The sequence below is a fragment of the Conger conger genome, chromosome 1 (assembly GCF_963514075.1).
Source record: "Conger conger chromosome 1, fConCon1.1, whole genome shotgun sequence".
Classification (NCBI taxonomy): Eukaryota; Metazoa; Chordata; class Actinopteri; order Anguilliformes; family Congridae; genus Conger; species Conger conger.
The window spans coordinates 35,643,954-35,662,212 of record NC_083760.1 but is presented as its reverse complement, the minus strand read 5'-3'; the positions used below and the strand labels follow the sequence as shown (position 1 = coordinate 35,662,212).

Sequence of the window (18,259 nt, the reverse complement as noted above, 5' to 3'; positions counted from 1 at the left end):
GGGATAGGCTCCAGCCCCCCTGCGACCCTGTTCAGGATAGGCGGGTTAGGATAATGAATGAATGAATGAATGTCTGCATTGGATAATTTGCAAAACAAAACTTATATTTCTACCTGTGTCGACCATTTGTTCCATGCCGTGAAAGAAGCAGAAGCCTGGCTGGATTAACGCACACTTCTCCCTCAGGTACCGTTAACAAAAAAAACATTGTTTTTCCGTTTATAGCAACAAAATGTGAGAGAGTGGGTTCAGAGGTCCAGGCGTGACCGTGAAGGTCAGCTTTTGTGAACAGTGAGAGAGTGTGGTCCAAGGACCGGGTGCGACCGTGAAGGGGATATTAAAGTTACCCACAGACTGTGAGGTAACCACTAGTTAACAAAGTGCAACTAAATAAGGAAAAGTTTCCCTGGCAAACTGCCCAAATAAAGCTACCCCAATAAAGGAGGTGAGAATAAAAAAACAGAAAAAAAGCGGGGAGCTTCCAACACATGACCAAGACCATCCAACCCAGCAACCCTCCGCCTCGTTCTTCTCTATTCATCTCAGGAGTGCACATCTGAGGCGAGGAACAACAGGTAGATGGTGCGACTGCCTAACTCAACGGCAGCCATCCCAGAGCAGAAACCAGACCTCCGGCTAACCTCTACCAAGCTTGGTGACATGGCAGATAATGCCGAAAGAAGTAACCCCAGCAAACTCCGCCTCTCACCCTACTAGCAGTGAGACAGCTATCACAATGAGGTGAGAAGGGAGTAGATACAACCCCCAAATCTAAGTCCACAAGCTGTGGGGCATTCATGCCTAGCTTACAGTATGGTATACAATGCTACACACAGTGCAGTGCTATGTGGCTGACAGTCCAACACACAGCACTGTGTTAAGTAGGATATACTGAATGACATGCAGCCTCACACACTGTGCACAGGTTAGCACTGTGTATGGAGTGGCTGCAGTGCTACACACAGCACCGTGTACAGTAGGATGATCAGAGGGACACCCAGTCCTAATCACAGCACAGGGTACAATAAGGTGTTCAGACAGGGCAACATTGGCTCAAGCGATAAGAGCAGTCGTTTGGCAGTTGGAGGGTTGCCGGTTCAGTCCCACCCTGGGTGTGTCAAAGTGTCCCTGTGCATGACACCTAACCCTCAAATGCTCCTGACGAGCTGGTTGGTGCCTTGCATTGCAGCCAATCGCCGTTGGTATGTGAATGGGTGAATGAGAAGCATCAATTGTACAGCGCTTTGGATAAAGGCACTATATACAGTGCATCCGGAAATAATTCACAGCGCTTCACTTTTCCCACATTTTGCTATGTTACAGCCTTATTCCAAAATTGAATAAATTAATTTTTTTCCTCTAAATTCTACACACAACACCCCATAATGACAACATGAAAGAAGTTTTTGAAATTTTTGCAAATTTATTAAAAATAAAAAACTAAGAAATCTAAGATATCTTGGCTGCGTGCTTAGGGTCGTTGTCCTGCTGAAAGATGAACCGTTGCCCCAGTCTGAGGTCAAGAGCGCTCTGGAGCAGGTTTTCATCCAGGATGTCTCTGTACATTGCTGCATTCATCTTTCCCTCAATCCTGACTAGTCTCCCAGTTCCTGCCGCTGAAAAACATCCCCACAGCATGATGCTGCAACCATGCTTCACTGTAGGGATGGTATTGGCCAGGTGATGAGCGGTGCCTGGTTTCCTCCAAACATGACACCTGGCATTCACGCCAAAGAGTTCAATCTTTGTCTCATCAGACCAGAGAATTCACGTGCCCTTTGGCAAACTCCAGGCGGGCTGCCATGTGCCTTTTACTAAGGAGTGGCTTCCGTCTGGCCACTCTACCATACAGGCCTGATTGGTGGATTGCTGCAGAGATGGTTGTCCCTCTGGAAGGTTCTCCTCTCTCCACAGAGGAACGCTGGGGCTCTGACAGAGTGACCATCGGGTTCTTGGTCACCTCCCTGACTAAGGCCCTTCTCCCCCGATTGCTCAGTTTAGACGGGTGACCAGCTCTAGGAAGAGTCCTGGTGGTTCTGAACTTCTTCCATTTACAGATGATGGAGGCCACTGTGCTCATTGGGACCTTCAAAGCAGCAGAAATTTTTCTGTACCCTTCCCCAGATTTGTGCCTCGAGACAATCCTGTCTCGGCGGTCTACAGACAATTCCTTTGACTTCATGCTTGGTTTGTGCTCCGACATGCACTGTCAACTGTGGGACTTATATAGACAGGTGTGTGCCAGGTGTGTGCCTTTCCAAATCATGTCCAATCAACTGAATTTACCACAGGTGGACTCCAATTAAGCTGTAGAAACATTTCAAGGTTCAAGTTGATCAGTGAAAACAGGATGCACCTGAGCTCAATTCTGAGCTTCATGGCAAAGGCTGTGAATACTTACGTACATGTGATTTCTTAGTTTTTAAATTTAATAAATTTTAATAAAATTTCAAAAAAACTTCTTTCATGTTGTCATTATGGGTTGTTGTGTGTAGAATCTTTAGGAAAAAAAATGAATTTATTTAACAAACCTATACCAAAGAAAACTTTTGCCTCTAGCTCTTCTTATAGTGACAGAGCTACTAAACTGAGGCGAGCACGGAGAGTAGACAACGTTGCTGCAGTAATAAGGGCAGTACCATCACAGGTAAAAACCCAGCGAAAACTCTTGCCCAAATTAAATAGTGTTTCTGCATAAACAACAGTTCTCCGGCTAATGTGAACCTTGTTTGGGTAAAAAAATAGAACAAAGTGAAAACAAAAGTAAATAACACCTTTATATAGCACCTTTCATACATAAAACATAGCTCAAAGTGCTTTAAATTCAGCACTACGATCACAGCTTTCTGGTTTCTACACCCATAACAACCCATCACAAAGATTATTAAATTGCATGCTACATTCACATTTCTAAAGTATCGCATTTTTGTCATTGGAGTTGGGACCAACCTAAGAACTTATTCAAACAGGGAAATGCCTTTGTCTATGTCATTGATGAAATGACCTTCTCAAACCTTCTTGCAACCGCACGTATGGATGTGCCATCCTGAAGGAGCTGGACCACCTGTGCAGCCTGATTGGGCTGCAGGTACTGCCTCATGCTGCCAATAGTGACAAGGACACTAGCAGAACATAAAACTAGAGAAGAATCAGTCAGGAAGGACAAGGAGAGAGCAATTGTCTGTGGCTACCACAAGTGAAACCATTACCTTTTTGGGGGTTGTCTTTCTTTTGCATCTCCATTGCACTTGTTGTCAATTTCATTTGCACCAAAGCAGGTGAAATTGATTCGCAATCACTTGTGCTTCCTAAATGGACAGATTGATATCCCTGAAATGTAACTGACTTGGTGTTACAGTGTGTAAATTTTCAGCAGTGTAGACAATATCAGTTTTTAATTAATGGCAACATTAACCAGATAAACATTTCATGGATAAGAGAGTGCAAACCTGTAGTAGTTGTGCTGCAGGTGCTGTTCGGAACATTGTGAATAGGTGTTCAGAATACCATGAGCTGACACGGTCTTCTAAACAATTCACATGAATCCAAGTGTTTTTGTGTCTGGGATCGGCAATAAGCAACCATAACCATAAACCACATTGCAAAATTCCGAAAACTACCATTGAACTTAAGTTAACTTCTCGTGGAAGCGGCCACCTGTGTTTTGTTCAGAAGACAGCGAGTCTAAGTTAGTCTAGCTAAGTTAGGGCTGTGGTGGGCCTCATTTGAAATAATGATGAAACACTCAAGAGTGAAGAGGTGGACCAACTGGCATTGTGGTGCAACAATAGCAATCTCTGTGGGAAAAACCAAGGAGACTGTTAATGACTTCAGGAGAGTTTGTGTTATGTTCCTTGATTCTGTCTGTCTGGTTATATTGCTTGGTTATTTATGTATTTTGTTATTTTCCATATTTACATCACTTCTGTTCGTGTCTGATTTCATTACATTCATAGGTTCACTGTCTGATCCCAGTCTGTGTCATTGCATGCTTCCATTTTTACCCGAACACTCCTTGTCCTGTGAGTAACACGACTTCAGCTATTTCCGTGACTCTGGTTTAACACTTCCTTCTCATCTCACTTTCTGATTTCCAGCTGCAGTCTGCGTGTAGATAATTACTAATCGGTACTAATTAACACTAACACTGTTTGTCTTTTGAGTTTAGCTAATACATTCATGTTGTATATATTTACTAGTATTAACCACACTTTTTGGATTTTTGGATTATTTATTTTTACATGTAAAATAACAATATTAACGATTCCCAATTCTGAGCTTTCCTGTAACTCCGCCTCTTTCAGTATTGCTGTGCCTTGCTGCTATTCCGGAGCTCTCTTGCTCGTTACCTCGTTACCCTATCCTGTTCTTACAAATCTATCCTCACAGTCCGCCTGCTAACCCCAGGTCATGTTGTGTGTATGCAGTTTCGTTTTACTCTATGTCTGGTCTTGCGTTTACCCCTAGTTATGTTACCTGATTCCCTCGTGTAGTTCCCCTATGTTAAATGTTTAGTTCCGCCCACTCAAACCAGCTCCTGAATAGAATGTTCATTTCTCTGTGTATATATATCCCAGTCTGAGTACGCATTCCCTGTCAGATTATTGATCCTCATTCTGTGCCGAGTTCCAAGTATGCCAATTTATAGTGAAATTCTTGAGACACTTGTCTGTCTGATTACGAGTTGCCTTGCCCTTCTGTTTTGTTTGCCTTTCTTGTTTTGTTGGTTTTGACTTGCTATGTCCAGTGATTATTTTCCTGCCTGCTCCTTTTGTACTTTTGCTAATCAGATTTTTGGCTACGACTTCTGCTTGTGTTTTTGACCATTCGGCATTTCGTTTTGGCACTGTCTGAACCTCTGATACCTGGCTACGAACTGAAATAAAGACTACGATTTTGGCTCATCCCTGTGGTTTGCATCTGGTTCCTTCCTGGTACCGGTCGTAACAGCTTGCACCCGCCACCCCCTTCTGACCATTGATGGCTGTGCTGTAGAGAGAGTCAACAGCACCAAGTTCCTGGCGGTGCACATCGCTCGCCCTAGACCACCAACACCTCATCTTGCAAAGAAGGCCCAGCAGCATCTCCACTTCCTGCAGAGACTGAGGAAGGCAAGTGTTCCCCCACACATCGTGACTACCCTCTACAGAGAGAGTGCTGATGAGCTGTATCACTGTCTTCTACTGAAACTGCATTGTCTCTGACCGGAAACAACCCCAGTCTTTGTCATCATCCCATTTTTTATATGCTCCCTAGTGGTCTGCTACGGTATCAAAACTGCATATAAGTCATTATTTTTATGTGCCTCCTATGGCTCACAGTATCACATGTCCCTACACTATTAACTACAAACCAGCTAACCATGTGCAAGACAGTGGGCATTTAAACATATTTGCTAATTCATTATCATTTTTCTTTTACCACAATCTTTTTTAATACTATCACAGCAACAAGAAAATGTACTTAAAATCTTGAATACAGTTCAATAAAACTGTCAACATGCCTGCTCACTCCATAGGAAAGAACTTTATTTGAATTATTATTCTTCTGCAATCAAGAGCTGTCATAAAATATGAAATAACATCATAACCTTACTGTTGATAATGAAGCTAATATATAAAAGCTCTGCAAGATTCCATGGATGTGCAAACACTGGACACTATTCTGGCATGGGTATCCCACAGTGCATTGGCCCAAGCAAACAGAAGGATGGTGTTCAAACTTACGTAATGGAATCTCCTCTAAAGAAAGTACGATTTTTGACTGACACTTATATCATCCAATAGAGCACATTCTAAGCTGAAATTGTATAACAGGCCTTACTGGCCACTTAATATCATTATTATCCAAAATTAGGTTGCTCAAGGGGAAGATGTGACAGTTGACATGTAAGTATTCACTTTATTTTGTGAAGTAAATTTTTACTTCCAGTAGTCAAAAATTGTTATTGTGCTAAGGGCAATGTTGCATATTTTTGAATTGCAACATTGCATTGCTAAACTGTAGCTATTATGTATTATGTATTGCAGCATTTATTGATACATACCCTCAGTGAGCACATTATTACTTATTTATTAGACTTTTCTTTTACCTTGTAGAACCTCAGTAGTTTTACATATATTTCTCCAATTTTGTACACATATGGGCAGGTGGTGGGTGAACCAGGAAATGTAAAATATGACCCGTTTTACATGTTAGTCGTTCAGAGGTACACTGTAAACTAAGAATTACAACAAAAGGATTTTGTACATTTATGGCTATATATAAATTCGTATATATATATTTATGTATGTGGATGTATATGTAGGTTGAAGCCAATCATTAACTGAAACAGAAACAGCTGTGTAGGAGGGTTAAACAGGGTGAGGAACAGCCAAACACTGCTTCCAAGGTGAGGTTGCTGAAGACAGTTTAATGTCAGAAGTCATACACCATGGCAAGACTGAGCACAGCAACAAGACACAAGGTAGTTATACTGCATCAGCAAGGTCTCTCCTAGGCAGAAATTTCAAGGCAGACGGGAGTTTCCAGATGTGCTGTCCAAGCTCTGTTGAAGAAGCACAAAGAAACGGGCAACGTTGAGGACCGTAGAAGCAGTGGTCGGCCAAGGAAACTTAGTGCAGCAGATGACAGACACATCATGCTTACTTCCCTTCATAATCGGAAGATGTCCAACAGTGCCATCAGCTCAGAATTGGCAGAAACCAGTGGGACCCAGGTACACCCATCTACTGTGAGGAGAAGTCTGGTCAGAAGTGGTCTTCATGGAAGAATTGTGGCCAAAAAGCCATACCTCCAATGTGGAAACAAGCGACTCAACTATGCATGAAAACACAGGAACTGGGGTGCAGAAAAATGGCATTAGATTCTCTGGACTGATGAGTCAAAATGTGAAATATTTGGCTGTAGCAGAAGGCTGTTCATGGAAGGGCAGAGCTTAATGACATATGAAAAATATGAGAGTTAAACTGATATCAGGAATCAGCAAAAAACACACATGCATATTAAGAAAAGTATTTTTAGTGTGCGACAGGGTTGAGGGTAGATGCATGTGCACTAGTATTTAAAAGGGAGCAGGTGTATAGGCCGCTCACATCCATGGGCCATCTTGAGACTGAAAGAGTACAGGTGACTGTCCCCTGTGTGGGTGGGAAAAGCATGAATGCCAGATGATCACTTGCTACTTGCAAGTAAGATTCTGGGAATGGATTTATCCATGATATAGCTGTTGGTGGCTAATATATTGGCTCACCAAAATAATCAGAGAACTGAAAAAAGCAGAAGAAATCACATAAAAACTGTTTATCAATTAAATAAATACAGTGCATTCTAGAATCTTCATAGGTCTACATTGTCGCACTTCTCCCAACATTTGGCAATATTGTTAAAATAACAATGTAGGCTACGTTAAGGTTAAACTACTGAAAATCTGTGATTAGCCTTAACAATCAAATTCAATGGTAAAACTATAATGATTTCATTATGTTTCTCTTCATATAATTCTCTTATATCTGAATGTAGGATCTTTTTCCTTTTTTTGTTATGCAGGGGAGAATTGCGACAATTAAATACTGTATGTTGAATTGATGGACAGTAAAAGCTGGGCTGTGTTCGAAAATCTAAATTTTTTAGAATTCTACTCTGTCGCTTATCCTCTTAGAGATGATCTTTTGCATGCCACTGTTGTAATGTGTGCTTATTTGCGTTACTGTCACCTTCCTGTCAGCTTTGACCAGTCTGGCCATTCTCCTCAGACCTCTCTCATTAACTAGCCGTTTCTGCCTGCAGAACTGCTGCTCACTGGATGATTTTGGTTTTCACACCATTTTCTGCAAAATCTAGAGACTGTTGTGCATGAAAATCCCAGGACATCAGCAGTTTCTGAGATACTCAACCCATCCTGTCGGGCACCAACAATCATTCCACAATCAAAGTCACTTAAATGACATTTTCTTTCCATTCTTATGGTTGATGTGAACTTTAACTGAAGCTCCTGACCTGTTATCTGCTTGATTGTATGTATTGCACTGCTGCCACACTGATTTGATAATTGCATGAATAAGTAGGTGTACATGTATTCCTAATAAAGTGGCCAGTGATTGTACATTAGTCACTTAATCGCCGCTCCCCAGTTGTTGAAATAACGGAGGCCTCGCTATCTTCTAGCACTATCCAATGCTCTCACTTTGTTATTGTTGTGATAGCAATGAGCTCAGAAAACCCATGGTCAACTGTTTAATTTAAAAAAATTGTATTTAGTCATAGGTAGCAGTCATAGTTAGCTAAGTTACTGCAATCTTGTCACTTTCAGAAGTAGCTCATTCATGCCAGTCAAGCAGTCACTTGCACGTATAGCTCTACCACAATGTGTGACTGACATATCCAATCGCAAAAACCATATGCTTTTCATATCATCCTCAAGCTTTTGGTTTGTGTTCCATACTGATTCCAGTAAAAAAAAAAAAAAAAATTTCAAAGTATGCATATTTTAGGAAACTGCTATATTTGTAAGATGTTAGTAAAATCATTTCCCACATAACATGATGTATGCTTTTGCATAAGTATTAGATGAAGTTGTTAAATATAAACCTCAGAGCCCACGTAATCTGCCTCTTTGAGACCGAGCCAAAATCCTTAATAAAATAATGCAGATAAAAATCACTCAAATAACATATTGTAAATCACAAAAACTTTTGTGACCACACTCCTGTGAAGATCCCAGGACCGCTAACTCTCAGGGCAATCTGTGACAGAGGCAATACATCTCATTCAATATAATGGGCTTGCATAAATTATCGGTATGTTTCAAAATAAGTAACGCTGGAACACAACTGACCCATACCTTGCTATCGTGTTAGCCTAAAGTAGCCCGCTAGGCTACGAACCCCCACCTAAGGTTGCAAATTTAACAAGCTAATTTAAATTCAGCTACTTCACCTAAAAATGTATCCATTGACTTGATCATTAAAACACTGTACTTACAAGTGTTTCAAGATTCACTGATTCTTCATACTGAGGTGTGTGATTATTTCATGCCAAATTAACATTAAATAAGATGGAAAACTTTGATGAAATGGACGGACCTGTGGTGGTTTCACTGCCAGGCAAGTGGAAACGACGTCAGCCATGTAAGAATGTCAGCCCGTTCTAAGGCATTTCAAACCCTACAAGCTGGAGCGCAGAGCCCAAAGTACAGAAACTGTACCACTGTCCAAAAACAGTGGGGACTGCACTGCATATATACAGTATTTATTAAAAGCCGAAAAAGACAAGAAATTCAACCCAAAAACTGTTTTAAAGAAGAGATAATGATTGACAAAAGCCGGAAAAGACAGGAAATTTACACAAGCACCGACACCACTATCTTGACTTATGCACTGACAAGGCTTTCAATACACAATAGTGTCTGCTACGGGTACTGTAACTATGGTGGTCTACTTAAAACAACATGTACTACTGGGCAGACTGCTGAGGATTCAATCAAATATTCTCTTTGAATCAACTGCAGTTGTTTTCCTTGGTCGACCTATTTGAAGTCCGTTGCTCAGTGCGGCAGCAGTTTTTTAACTCAAACACAATTGTGTGTAGCAAAAGCAAAGGAATTGACCTTGCTGTTCCAATACTTCGGAGGGGACTGCATATCCTTATGCATTTACAATGAATTGACATTAATATGATTAATGCATTACAGTAAGGGTACAGCAGGTACATTCATCTAGAGCCAAACAGACATTCAACATTCTTTTTTTCAGCTGTCAGTGCCTTCCTCTTTAGGGACTGGATTAGATTATCATATTTCTCCATCCATTTGTACAATACATACACATGAAAGGCATATACTATGATTAGTTACAATGTTTACTTAACTGATAAGATTTACCTACAATATTCAGCACTGTAAATATAATTTTCAATAAAATAGTTTTAAAAAGTTTCGTATTGCACATTATGTTGTTAAGAAAATCATCTTACCTGAAATTATTCACCACACCAGGTTTCCACAGTGTGGCACTTTCCAATCCCTTATTTTTCTCCTTTTTCCTTTTCTTTTCACATTTTCTTGCCGCTAGCTCCACCCATCAGGAGGCTAGGAAAAGATGAAAGAAAAAAGAAGTAAAGACAGGGAAATCGAGAAAATGAATTAGGCAAATGGAATGTCCTTGCTCCTTCAAATGTCAGTCCAAAGCCACGTCAGTTACAGATGTGGTAGATGAGAGGTGGATCACAGGTTAATCATTTATAAGTCACGCTTTACGAAATAATACTTCCACAAAGGGTGCACTTGTGTTTCCTCATAAGGAAGGATAGTTCAGGAGTTCTTAACTTCTACTTCTATGATTTCCACATCAGAAGCAAGTAAAAGCTAAAAGAGGAGAAAAATAAGCGATAGGAATGAGAGGGTATGTCCCATTAGCGGGAAACTGCATTCTTCTAAATTCTACTACCATCCTCCTCCACTCCATGCCCTGGAAACCGATCATTGTGGACTCCCTTCCTCCACCGTCTCATTTTCAAAGTAGACAAACAAAACGGCTTCAACTCCGTCCTCCTCCACTACCCCGGCATAGTGATGATGTATGCTTCAGCGAAGTCTTTTCCTGTCACTGAGTGACTTCATCATGCTCACACCCACATACTAGAAAAACACAATGCAGAAAATCTGGCACTGTCCAGATCCAGAAAGAGGAGATGGCAGGGAACTGGAATAAGAGATGTTACATTACAACACAGCTTCCCAGTGTTAGCTCACAATGTTCCCGAACATCAACTGAAGCACAACTACCACAGTTTTGCACAGGCTTATTTGGCTGAGCTGTTCGGCCTGCCCGGTTCATAGTCTATCGTTACAGCTTCCCAACTACACTGTCACAGGGGGGCACCATTATCTTGTCACTGTATGCTGAAATGGATCTCGCACGTGACTCTTACCAAGTTTTTATAAAAACGGAAGGAATGAAACTTTACACACAGACAAAAACCAAAGCTGATCTGGAAGTGATGTCTTATTTATTTGTCATGAAAATTGTACTGTTCGGAACATAGTGAGATAATTTGGTGTTCAGAACACGATCAGTCTACATTAAGTAGGCTACTTGCATTTTAAACTAAAAACACAATATACAGCATTATTGATAAAATCTATCTATCGCCTGTCATGCTATCGCCATCTGCAAGGTTGATACAAAACTGTCTATAACCTGGATGGGGGCTATTTGTTGGGAACATTGCCTGAGTTAAACCTATTTTGTGGAAATGTATTTAATTTAATAGTGAGCCAGGCAGCAGCTGAAGTTGCAACATTATTGCAAGACACCAACAGCACCACTGCATAGCAGTTGTTTAACATATGCTACTTGAAAACACAATGGCAAAAATGAACCTGATATTCAACAATCTCAGAGGACAACACTCACGCGATGAAAGTAGCGTCATTAAATGCGGTTATAGGCTACTAGATGCAAATAACCTGCATGCAAAGCGAAACATTCGGTTGCATTTCTCTGAATATTCGGACGCTGTTTAGATTATGGAATTTGATACCAGCCAATTTGGAATGAGCGTTTATCTGCTGCTTTGGGCAATATGAAGTAAAGCAGTGTAATTACTCACCCCCTTCACTTTCATTCTCTCTGGTTGTTTCCTCCACCTCATCGCAATTATCCTGTACGAAGGTTCCATCCAGGTTCGTGTTCTTACAGGGTACTGTAGCTGACTATGCAACTTGTCCTTGAAACGTACAAGCAATTTTGTAGCTTTAAATCGCCTGACCACGAGTACCATCTGTAATTGGCTATGGGAATATGTGTGGCTTCAGCAAAAAATAACGATTATGATAGGGCTATTTCTTCACAGGACCTCGACTGTGATGATGGCGAAGCCGAAAAGCTTGTCCCAATTTTCTTCACTCCTCGTTCTCGTTTTTGCTCCACTCGTTAACTCCACTTATATAATATATATTCCATGGTAACTGTACTTATAAAATCTGTAGCATAATAATATTGTCTGCTGCCAACTGCATTGTCACGCACCAGTTTATCAACGTGACGTTAATCATGTACTCTCTTTGGAGAGAGGAAAGCACCTACTGCTGCTCTCTGCGCTGATAGCTCGTCATTTTCTCTGCAAAAGTGATGTAATGTAGTCATCTAATCACAATCAGCAGTGAGTTTGTTGTATTTTCTGTAGGCTATTTCACATATTAGCTAGCTAGTTAACACATACGTTCTATCAGCGTTTACCCGGTTAGCAAACTAACCTCAAAGTAAAATAGTTGTAATGTTACAATAATAAAGTAAACCATATTATAGGATGGACTATCCTATATTGTGATCCATTTCAGAGCCTAATGCCTAGCTAACTTTAAAATTGGCTACTCTGACACATTCTTGAACAGTTTGCTGACTTCGGGTAACGTGATCTTAATTAACATAGAATATAGCCTGTCAGGCACGATTTGCAACAAAACTTCAATTTCACAATTTCCCACACAGGCTTACAGCGGACAGCGACATGCCTCCTAGAAAGCAGATCCTGGACATGGACAGTAGACATAGTTCTAGATCACTTACCTAACATTAAGTGTAAGATATAGATATCCGAGATCAATTAGCAAATTCATTCTTAAGATCCGATTTTGTGCAGTTGGAAATCTGTCAATAACGTATGTGACTTTAGGGGCTGAACATCAGTCATAACGTAACGTCATTGAATCCATATTGATTGCATTTTTGGTAATTTAGCGAACATTTAGTGTCATTTGGTGTTGCAGCAGAAAATGTCTAAATGCAATGTATGTAGCCTACAGATTGAGTTTTACATTATGTAATATGAAGTGTTCGTATTATTTAGGGTACTTAACAGAAACATTAGAGGTTCATTAATTCATCAATGATTACGATGCTCTAAATTTGATTAGTGCTTAATTGTGATTTTACCAATACGGTATTGAGTGATACCAATTGTGTCCAAAATTAATGTGAAGAATACGAATGATGAAATAGAATTTGTTTTTGTAGAGGGGGGGGGTTAGTCAGCCTCCACACCAAAGCTAGTCAGGCCCCAGCCAGGCTCATAGACAGGTCCACAGAAAGCCCCAGTGCCAGCCTCACATGCAGTGTAGAGATAGAGCCCACAATCTAATAAACAAATCAGTTCAAATTGACACAACATCAGTTCCCAATCTCTGGGCTGGGAAGAGTCAGAGTTTGACATGGATGACTGACTATAAACCTAATAGTTGAATTTGTACATAGTCATATTAGAGATGTTGTTCAATATCATTAAAGTTAAAAATACAGTACTGTGAAAAATGTTTAGGCAGGTTTGAAAAAATGCTGTAATTAACAAAATGCATGAACAGAAGAAGTGATTGAACAGAAGAAAAATCAAAATCAAATCAATATTTGGTGTGACCACCCTTTGCCTTCAAAACGGCATAAATTCTTCAAGGTATACTTGCACACACTTTTTGAAGGAACTCGGCAGGTAGGCTGTTCCAAACAACTTGGAGAACTAGCCACAGTTCTTCTGTGGATTTAAAGCCTCAAATGCTTCTGTCTCTTCATGTAATCCCAGAGAGTCTCGATGATGCTGAGATCAGGGCTCTGTGGGGGCCATACCATCACTTCCAGGACTCCTTGTTCTTCTTTACGCTGAAGATAGTTCTAATGACATGGGCTGTATGTTTGGGGTCGTTGTCCCACTGCAGAATAAATTTGGGGCCAATCAGTTGCCTCCCCGATGGTATTGCATGATGGATAAGTATCTGCCTGTACTTCTCAGTATTGAGACCATTAATTCTGACCAAATCCCCAACTCTATTTGCAGAAATGCAGCCCCAAACTTGCAAGGAACCTCCACCATCTTCACTGTTGCCTGCAGACACTCATTCTTGTACCGCTCTCCAGCCCTTGGAACAAACTGCCTTCTGCTACAGCCAAATATTTAATCAGTCCAGAGAACCTGCTGCCATTTTTCTGCACCCCAGTTCCTGTGTTTTTGTGCAGTTGAGTCGCTTGGCCTTGTTTCCACGTCAGAGGTATGGCTTTTTGGCCACAATTCTTCCCTGAAGACCACTTCTGACCAGACTTCTCCACACAGTAGATCGGTGTACCTGGGTCCCACTGGTTTCTGCAAATTCTGAGCTGATGGCACTGCTGGACATCTTCTGATTGCGAGGGGAAGTAAACATGATGTGTCTTTTATCTGCTGCATTAAGTCTTCTGGGCCGACCACGACCTCAACGTTTCCTGTTTCATTGTGCTTCTTCAACAGAGCTTGGACAGCACATCTGGAAACCCCTGTCTGCCTTGAAATTTCTGCCTTGGAGAGACCTTGCTGATGCAGCATGGTGTATGACTTCTGACTTTAAACAGCAACCTCACCTTAGACGCAGAGTTTAGCTGTTCCTCACCCACTTTAACCCTCCTACAGAGCTGTTTCTGTTTCAGTTAATGATTGTTTCAACCTACATATTAAATTGATGATCATTAGCTCCTGTTTGGTATAATTAATTAATCACACACCTGACTATATGCCTTCAAAATCCCTGACTTTGTGCAAGTGTACCTAGAGGAATTGATCCTGGTTTGAAGGCAAAGGGTGGTCACACCAAATATTGATTTGATTTAGATTTTTCTTCGGTCCACTCACTTTGTATTTTGTTAATTGATACAAATAAACTATTAACATTTCTATTTTTGAAAGCATTCTTAATTTACAGAATTTTGTCACACCTGCCTAAAACTTTTGCACAGTACTATATATCTTTTAGGTAACGCTTTGTAAAATACTTTGTTTATTCAAGTGAAGAGTTATCATTACCATATTTTTGTAATTCTTTCTGAACAAATTTCTTGTTAATGGCACTACAAGAGGCCGCACGGATGGTGCAGTGGGTAGCACTGCCGCCTCACAGCAAGGGGGTCCTGGGTTCGAATCCCCGTCGGCCAGGGCCTCTCTGTGCGGAGTTTGCATGTTCTCCCCGTGTCTGCGTGGGTTTCCTCCGGGTACTCCGGTTTCCTCCCACAGTCCAAAGACATGCACGTTAGGCTGATTGGAGAGTCTAAATTGCCCGTAGGTATGAGTGTGTGAGTGAATGGTGTGTGTGCCCTGTGATAGACTGGCGACCTGTCCAGGGTGTATTCCTGCCTTTCGCCCAATGTATGCTGGGATAGGCTCCAGCCCCCCTGCGACCCTGATCAGGATAAGCGGGTTCAGATAATGGATGGATGGATGGATGGATGGCACTACAAGATTATATTTTGTGTGATGCCGGTATATATATATATATATATATATATATATATATATATATATATATATATATATGAACGTAAACTTAATGAAATTCTTCAGAATAAAGTCATTTATTAGGGATGAAGTTAATATATTAAAATGCACCAGAAGCCTCCAAATTGCATCAGATTTTTTTTTCTCTTTGGTCTACTACTTACATTTGGGGAACACTGTCCTAACCAATTCTGAGCATGCTCAATAACCGTCCTTTGTGGGAATGAAGGTCACTTCCGGTTCCTGGTTACACTCAAGGAAATGTCCCTGAATTGTAAACAAACACGGCGGTGCCCATGACGATAACTAACTAGCCACAACATAGCAACCGCAATACTATTGAACGTGCAATCAGTAGCCACTGCCCCAATAACTTTAACGTGGCTAAAGTTAGCTAGCTAGCCTGCAAATCCAGCTTCTGTTGTAGTCACTGGCTGGTTAAATTCAGTGACATTTCGTTATTTCCAACAGTTAGCATGCTTCTGCTACCAAAGTACATCTGAAGCTGATGGATGTTTTCCAGAGATAGAGAGATTTTTTCCATTTTCCATTTTTCCTATAGACCTAGGGATGTTTTCCTTCAACTGAAGGCTGTTTTCCCAAAAAAAACAGTTGTTTTCCATAAACTGACTGCCATTTTCCATACTGCTGTTTTCCATACACCCATGGACATACACCCACTGACATCTTAGACTGATGGCTGCTTTCTGTAGACGGGTGAATGTGTTCCGTAGACCGATATTTTCCATAGATGACGGATATTTCCCTTAGCTGACAGCCGTTTTCCATGAACTGACAAACATTTTCCATGAACTGACGGACAATTTCCATGGACTGAAGGACGTTTGACACATCCAGCAGGCAGCCCCGGATTCCCTTTCCAGGCACAACATGCCCTGCAGGATACTCACCCACACCCTCCAAAGTTACCCCCCCCTTCTCCAGAGTTCTATTTCCTGCTAATCCTCTCTACTCTGTAACTCTAAGAGGTTAGTGAGGTTAGGGCCGGTTCATGGTCATCTGAGGAAACAGAGTGAGCTGCCTCCCTGTGCCAGCTTAATCATTACCCTAATTCAGCAGGAAAATCAACAATGCCTGCTGGTTGCATCACATGATCATGATTCTTGATTGCTTGTCCCCCAGATGTTATAAAGCAAGCAGTGTTTCCATATATTCATAAAATCATGCACCACCCCCCAAGCATATCTACTGTCTGTGTGGCTGTTAACCTGTTGATTCTCCCCATGCTCGCATGCTTTATTAAGGGCTTAAATTAGCCAGCATGGATCCTTAGTGAACAGAAACTGTACCTAGTTCTGGATCTTTGATTACCATTGCCCAGGCAGTGAATGGTTTCCTGTCATTGCACATGTGTGGCCCATCAACAAAAATGTTAAGATCTGGATCTGCCAATGGCTCCTCCGGGAAGGTTGGGCCATCCTCATCCTCTCCATTCAGTGGGCAGTGATAAGGTTCCCCTTCTGTACTGAGCAACTCCGCTGCGTTAATCCTGGTGTCATGTACCACCTTCACACCGGAAGTAGGAGATTAGCCTCCCACTTAGCCCATCGTTGACCTGTAACAGAAGACAACCTTCTAGTGTTTAACAATTCAACAAGAGTGTGTTTTGTGTAATACACAATCTCACCTCCCAACACAATGTACTCTGCAGACTCCAGTGCCCAATTTGCACAATCAAGAGCCTGCAGGCATCGTGGCAGGCCTGCAGCTACAAAGTCCTGCCATGTTGTTAGGTAAGCGCTTGGTCTCATGTTTTCCCCATGATCCTGGGTGACCACAGCTGTGAAGTGACCCCCCCTGGATGTTGCTGTATATGTGAAAGCTCCTTTCCCCATCTGGAATTCCCAGGGCCAGTGCACAGCAGAGGGCTGTCTTCAGTTGTGTGAATGCTCCCTCCTGCTCCGGCCCCCATTCAATTACCTACCTCCCTAGGCCTAGGCATGTTAGCCATTGTGGCTGTTCTGTTCTGGCTCATTGCTTTCTGACCCTATTGCTATGTCAAAGGCAGTTTTCACAATAGGGCAAATTAGAATGTTTGTAAACAGAGATCGCTAAGATACTTCCAGGTGGCCACTCAGTGATATTACTTAAAAATCGACTGAACCAGAGCTGTGTAGAAACAGTTAGCAAGTTAACAATGCTGAAATAACCCAGGGAGGATAACTTAAGGGAGGATAACCCAGATCCTACAGCTAGCTAGCTAATTAGTTTCGGTGGTAACATTACAGTAATAGGTTTTCCAATAACACTAAGTAGCTAGTTTTCACGGGTAATTCATGTTAATGATGTTGGCTAGCTAACGTTGGCTACAACGTTAGGGGGGTGCTGACAGCTAATGTTAACTTCACATTAGCTAGCCCACATTGTATAAATCATATGAATAAAACAATTTCATTCAAGTATTGTTATATTCCAACATTGACTTGGTTAATTGACAATTGTTAAGCCATGGAAAACAGTGCCCGCTATTCATATTCCTCAACGTCAGTAGGCAGTAGACCCGTTATCCACCCAGAAGTAAGTTCTTTGCTGTTGTGACATCACGCAGATTTGTCCTATAGAGAAAAAGATCATTGTCATTGGCATCTGAAAATGTCAATAAGCTATTCTCTGAACAACTGGTTAAGTGAAACAGTACCTGCAGTGGAGAAGAAATAAGCGCCGATAGTCTTATGAGAAAAACCCTCATTCCGTAGATAGAACCAGTCCATTCTGGAACTTCTAATTTGGAAAAAACTTTCCACTATTGGAAAAAATGGATTCCATTCACAGAAATACAGTATACTGCCAAGAAACACGTTTTACAAGTCGTAACAGGAGGTATGCCTAATTTTCAAAACAGTTTGATACACTCACATTTCTGAATTCCGTAAGTGTATAGGGAGGCATCAGAAAACAGGGCAATAAGAATGTACCTTTATTTTAGTAGTAAAACTGAGCAAATCCA

At 41.3% G+C, this 18,259-nt stretch overlaps 1 long non-coding RNA gene across 1 annotated transcript in view; it reads right to left on the bottom strand.

The window, feature by feature from the left end:
- Positions 1 to 6,392: 6,392 nt before the first annotated feature.
- The window catches only part of LOC133107818 (uncharacterized), a 30,823-nt gene continuing 18,956 nt past the window's right edge, over positions 6,393 to 18,259 (bottom strand). The window contains exons 2-4 of the long non-coding RNA XR_009704627.1: positions 16,602 to 16,867; positions 9,973 to 10,087; positions 6,393 to 6,731 (exon numbers count right to left, since the gene is read on the bottom strand). This is a non-coding gene — a long non-coding RNA (uncharacterized LOC133107818). The remainder of the gene's footprint in view (positions 6,732 to 9,972; positions 10,088 to 16,601; positions 16,868 to 18,259) is intronic.